The following is a 6,594-nucleotide window of genomic DNA, read 5'->3' as shown; positions in this document are numbered from 1 at the left end:
CCGCGGCCTCGCTTGCTGGAAAGCTTGTTTATCAGCGTGAGCAGTCTGAGAGATCCGGCCTGGCAGGCCTTCTTTATGCTGCTGTCAAAGATCTTCCAGCTTCACTGGGACACGAAACATCACACATGCTAAAGAACTGCTAAAGGCTATCAAACGCTCCCAGCATATCCATCTTTCATAGAACAATTAATGTATTAAACAATGAATATTGCATGACCGTCAGTATTTTGGAAGTTGAAGCTTTCATTTTTTTTTTTATTATGAAATGACTTTAAAAACCGGGACTCTCCAATTCCATAAATCTAGACAATATATTTAAATCATGACAGTGAGTAGGGTAGGCGCTGCACGTTTCATAGACGTAAATGCAGTTGTGTCTGTGCTCGGTAGCATTCACATTTGATTTCTGGGGAGATTCGGTTCGCGGCCGACGACAAACGCTGCCAGCGTCCACGTTTCTCCACACAAGTTTCTGCAGCAGCCACTGCCTCCGTTAGCTGGAGGCCCGGGAGGGAGCAGGAACTCCGAGCACGTCCTTTTCGGTAACCGAACTGCACGGCCGGCGCACGGTCTGGCAGGAGGCTGGGGCCAGGCCGGGGCGCTGCAGGGCGGGGGGCCGCTGAGCTGGACGCGGCGGGGTCTGCCCGCGCCGCCCCGAGAGCACCGGGCGGAAGCGGCCCGGGGCGCTCGCCTCCCGACCCCCCGGGCTGCGCGACGTCAGGCGGCGGGGCGGGGCGGGGCGGGGCGGGGCGGCGCCTGGAGGGGCGGGGCGGCGCCTGGAGGGGCGGGGCGGCGCCTGAGTGGCAGCCGCGGGCGGGAGGAGGCGCGGGGCGGGGCGGCGCGGCTCGGCGAGGGAGCCGCTGTGCGGCGGGCGGGCGGACGCTGGCGACCTGGACCGGGACCGGGACCTGGACCTGGACCCAGACGCGACGCCGCTGCACCTGCGGGCGACACCTCCGCGCCCCTCCGCGCCCGCTGCACCTGCGGGGCCGCTCAGCCTGACCGCACGCGGGGCTCTCGGCGGGCGTCACTTCGGAGATTTCTGTAGTTTTGCATTTTTCCAAGCCAAGACGAGATTTCTGGAGGCTTTCTTTTTAAACTGTGATCCATATACCCGCATCGTTTAGGAGTCTTTCTGGGGGACTTTTTTTGACTTAAGGTAAGAAAACAATATGCTATAAATGATTACAAGTGGGGGAGAAAGGCAGGCTGCTATCTAAGAATTTAATAAGTTATGCTAATTTTTATAATTTGAAACAGGACTTTGGCAATGATTGCAAAAATATGTTAACAATTACTCTGTACGTTAATGTTACAAGAGCATCTGTTGGTGGCTATGTACGTGATTCTAGGGAAGTTGAGAGATTTCTTTTTTTGTGAAGTTAATCCTGTTACATCTTGCTTCATCGGTATGAATGTTTTGCTATCATTTTTTGTTTTGCTTTTTGTTTGTAAGGTAAAGGTTTTAGAGCAACACTCCCGGCATGGCTCAAGGGACAGGGACCATTGGATGCAGAATTCCCAAATATGTTAGCAAATGGTATTAAATCCACCAAGTTATTTAAAAATATAATATTGAAAAACATGGGAATGGAATAATATCTAGTTAATATTACTTTTCTTATTTAGCACGGACTGAAAAGTGTAGAGCTCTCCACATTTCTTGGAGGGGAGGAAGTAGAGATGGGCGGATTTGTACCTTCTCCGGTTTAGATGTTTTGTTATGCAGCAGATCCGAATAAAACTTACGAAACTCAGTCTGAGAATTCTGCGCCACAAGGTTCTGTGTATTTCCAAGTTGAGGGGCTGTTTGTTCTGCTGTTGACTAGTAAATGTCGCCCCCCCCCCCAGGTTAGAGGTGGATGTACATGGGAAGCTCTGATTCCATAATACAGTACCATATTAGCTTGTATTATAGACGCCATTGCTGTTGGTAATTGGATGGAACGGGAAAGCGTGGGCTGAGGGAATGTCTGGCTATTTCAGCAATGTGTGACCGCTTGTGTGCTTAACAGAGAGCGCTTCTCTACTTAAGAGATTTTCTTTGGAGGCTATGTCCCCTTTGTCAATTGCCAGTGCATTCTGAACGTGTAGGGAGAGAAAGAATTCAGCATGGAAAAACCACTGAACAGTACTTCCTATAGCGACCAATTTTAGATGATAGACGTTATGTGATGCCCCTTGTACAGTATTTATTACTCTTTATGAGTTTACTTATCAGGGATGGTAGTTTGACTGCTAAATAAAATTGTGATCTTCATTTCTGTCATCCAGTCATGTTACATTAAGTATAGATGATGGCTGGAAAAACCAGCGTGGGAGAGTATCTTTACAGTGCAGAGAGAGGGCTCCCTCTCAGCTGCATGTCCCATTAACAGGAATGGGTAAAATACAAAGAGGTTTCGTGCTTCAGGTGTCTTTAAACTGAGAAGGGGTGTGATTCCCAACCGCTGGAGAGCACACTGACTTTAAATACTTTTACATTTTAAAATATGAAAATTTCTACTTTAGTTGCATTATAGTTAAGAGGATGAAATTTAGCTTTATTGCTTATGATTTGAAATAATTACTCAGTGGAGACTTTTATTTACAGCGTAGTCCTACATGACAGGGATTGCTACAGGTGGATATTATTACAAACATTAGTGGTCATATGCAATTCCCTTAAATTGTTTCTATATGTTACCCTAAATAGTGTTTTTCACAGGACTCACGTCCATCATGCTATCTAATGTTTGAGTATTGATACAAATTTTAAAGGCCAAACAAGTAGATAGTGAAAAAAAGATTCGATCCTTGGTACCAAAAACAGACAGACAGACAGACAAAAAGATAGATGATCACATAGCCAGGAAGTTTATACCAATCAATCTCCTGGAAGTGAATATAGAATAATTTTTATTACTATTCATTTTTAATTTTCCTTTCAAAAACTGTAATTACATTTAAATATTAAGATTAGAATTTCACCCAGAATTATGGTTTCTTTTAAATTTCATTTACTTTGAAGCAAAATATATATATTTTACAATTTGCTTGAAAGGCAGTAACATACGCAAACTTTATACTCCTTTAAATGTATTTGAGTATCTCATTAACTTTTGTTTGCTGGAAGTTTTCCAAGATGTGTATCCATATTCAACTATGACTAGTTATCATGTACTAACAGTTTTTGGGATTAATTCTGATGAAATTTGGTGTTCACACAATGAAAGGGTTAAGCACTACAAAACATCGTTATTGCCAATAATGTTATAGGCTGCCTTCGTGAGACTAAATATATAAATAATGGTAGCATTTTGCTTGCTTTTTTCCTACACGTTTAGTTTTAATGTCTCAGTTCTGAAGTAATTGTAAACTTGTGTTCTCATGACAAACCTAAATTTTATCATGTAGGGGATACTGTTGGGTACAGAATAAATAAATAAAAATCCCAACTCTGAAGACACTTGTGAAAAATGTCAAATGTGGCAATTCATTCATTACTCAACCAAGAAATGACCATGTTTTGGAATTATAACTTGTTTATGTGAAAGGAAAGTAAATATTGAATACCACCAACAGTGGATAGCTTAATAAAACATTGTTTATCTCTGCAAATGTAGCCCTTTTTGATTCACAAAGATGCGTTTTGACAAAGTGTGTATAGAAAATTATTGAAAAAATGTAATTATATGTTACGTGACATGCTCACGTTGTTGTTTTTCTTGTTTCTCAATTTGTTAAGGTAGATGGATGAAGATAAAGGAAAATTAAAATGCAGTTGCTAGCCAGATTTGTTTTACCTTGTTTATGTTTCTGAGATTTAAGATGAAGGTGGATCAGTTTGCATTTTAGGCTATCAAGGCCACGTATTAATTTCTATTTACTAATATCAGCAATAGAGAAATGCAGCAAATAATAATAAACCAGAAATATAATTTGTTGAGTAATAGTTCATTTAGAAATTTCTTTGAATCATGGCCACTTGTTATCTTTAAGACTTACTTGTAAAGAGAACTCAAAGACTTTACATGGTCTATCCTATTAGTACTTCATAAATGCCCCAAATTGTCTCACTACCTCTACTTTTTTGTTACATAATGTATTATAAAAGTCGAAAAACTCTTGTAAACTAAAAGGTAGACAAAAAAACTTCCTGTTGTTGGCATCATTTTAACAGCCAGGTAACCAATTATCCTTTACCAAACAGACTCGATCAACTTCTGCTTCAACACCTCCAGTCCCCTTTGGGTATAGTGTGAGCTCTAGGGCCCCTTATGGATATATATCCTGGTTTTCCGATTAAATTGGTAACCACACAACCAAGTAATTGGTTCCTTTGTGCTTTAAATCACCTTGGTATTGAAGAACTTATGTTATTATAATGGATCGATAGTGTTGGAAAATCTCAGGGTGCCATGGAGCCTAAATATGGGTTTTCTGGAAAGGAATGAATTAAATAATATTATAAGTGCTTGGTATAATGAGTTGGAAATGTGTGTATATGTGTGTGTGTGTGTGTGGTTTAACACATCTATGGTATATTTTACTCTAATAAACATACAAAGGATGATCATAGCAAGCTGTAATACAATATATAAATTTGAGTGGCAAGTGTATCTCCCAGTTATCGATATTTTTTATTTAGGCTAGCATAGTTGACCACATAACACTTTTTTGACATGAAAATGACATTCAGAAGCTCTCATACTGATTACCAAGGGAAAGGACCTCAAAAGTGAAAATCTGTCGTGAATGAGAAAACAAAATGGATGTGTGCATAATGGAGAGTTTAAAGTACTACATAAATTCTGAGGGAACGTGAGTTCTAATAAAGGATTTGAAGATTACTGTCCATGAAAGAAATACTTACAGAAGAAATAGATTTACTTCCTTCAGATATTCTGGCAAGAAGCCATTCAGTTCTGAGGAGCAGAGCCTGAGTAACCCTGCACATACAATGCTGTTATTCCTGTGTATTAATGCTTTCACGCTAGAATTGGTGAGATGTTGATGTTAATGTTGTTGTTGTTCTTTGTACCGGGGATCGAACTCAGGACCTTGCTCTTGCGAGGCAGGCGACGGAACCACTGAGCTACATCCCCGGCCCTAGAATTGGTGAAATGTATGGAGAACAGCTTACCTCTGAAATTTCTTGTCTTAAAATGAAGTGATTAATATTACGTTAATGTGGCTTTTGCTATCAGATTATGTAAATCTCTAAAGCAAAGTGGTTGCTTAATGAGTTCATTTGCATGTCAATACAGAGAATATTGTTCTAACTCCTAACTGGTTCATAGCAGTGCTAGTGATTCTAAAGTGCAATGCAAAACTCTCAAAAATCCTTTTCTGTTTAGTTTTCTTTGGATTTATTTGTTATAACAGACACGAGAAACTACTTTAGGGATATGTTTCTTTGTTAAGTAGCACCAAGGTAGCAATTAAACCATACATATCTAACTATGTTCCCTAAAGGTGATGATGAAATGGAAGTAATTTACCTTACATATTTGGACCATTTCCACAAAACATTAGATAATGTTTGTAATTATCACAAAGATCTATTTTTAAAAAATGTCCTAAGACTCTAAAAGCAGTGTTCGTTGCATACATAAAGAGACTGGTGCTACATGTTCTCTGTGATTGTACCTTTTTTCCCTCAAATCTTCAGAAATTGCCACAACCTTGATGTCAGTCAGACTGCGCTGCCTCATTTGGGGAGAAGCAGGTGGGCCTTTCATATCTCTAAGGAACAGCAGACCCAGTGAGTTGTTCCAGTAAAACTTCATCTGAACACTGAATCTTTGAGCCTGGGTTTTCCTGTTCATCTGTGGAGAGAATGAAGGCAGAAATAGAACCATTCAAAATACTAATAGGTAGACATAGTGCACAGTATTTTATTCATATTGAGCCATTTTATTCATGTAAAGTCATTTAACATTTATAACTATAAAGGTTAATATTATTTTCACTTTTCATATGAGAAAGCACAAACTCACATCAAACATCTCTGCCTCTCAATCCTGTGTTCACAGAACTAGAATTAAGTGAATCAAAGAACTACGCCAGGTGCACTAGACTATTTTGCAGGCTGAGTACTTCTGTTTATGGCAGGTACTCAACTGACTGTGTCTCAACTAGGATTTTATTGCCCTATAATATTCTCTTTACTAAGTATAATGTGAATGTCTCTTATTTCTCTGAGACTTTTTCTTAATTATTAGCTTATATTGAAATTATTTTATTGCATATTTATTTAGTATACATAGTTTTGAATGCATGATAGGAAAAATGTAAAAGAATTTTCCTCTATTTATTTATTTATTTATTTATTTATGGTACCAGGGATTGGACTCGGGACCTTGCACTTGCCAGTCAGGCAGCGGAACCACTGAGCTGAATCCCCAGCCCCATCTGTATTTAATGTTAAGAGAATATTACATGGTTCGATCTCCTAGACTATCCTAAATATTAGCAGCAGCCAGTGTTTTCCTTTGTGTGTCAAATAGAAGAAGAAACAACAAAATAGGGAAAGTGATTTCCTAAGAGTTTTTCATCCTAACTGAACAGCAAATTCAAGTGCAAATAGATGGTTGACTTCAGCTCACAGCA

General features: G+C 39.6%; 1 long non-coding RNA gene across 4 annotated transcripts in view; it reads left to right on the top strand.

The window, feature by feature from the left end:
- The first annotated feature begins 827 nt into the window (after positions 1–827).
- The window catches only part of LOC101697576 (uncharacterized), a 126,250-nt gene continuing 120,483 nt past the window's right edge, over positions 828–6,594 (top strand). For 2 of the 4 annotated variants that reach the window (XR_015448793.1, XR_015448796.1), the window contains exon 1: positions 852–1,159. This is a non-coding gene — a long non-coding RNA (uncharacterized LOC101697576). Of the gene's footprint in view, positions 1,160–6,594 lie in introns of all 4 variants that reach the window. The other 2 variants (XR_015448795.1, XR_015448794.1) reach the window with 2 other exon arrangements.

The sequence above is a fragment of the Heterocephalus glaber genome, unplaced genomic scaffold (assembly GCF_053883595.1).
Source record: "Heterocephalus glaber isolate CG9 unplaced genomic scaffold, H.glaber_assembly_v1.0 deba00000546, whole genome shotgun sequence".
Taxonomy (NCBI): domain Eukaryota; kingdom Metazoa; phylum Chordata; class Mammalia; order Rodentia; family Bathyergidae; genus Heterocephalus; species Heterocephalus glaber.
The sequence above is the reverse complement of the archived record's forward strand: the minus strand, read 5'-3'. Positions and strand labels throughout refer to the sequence as shown.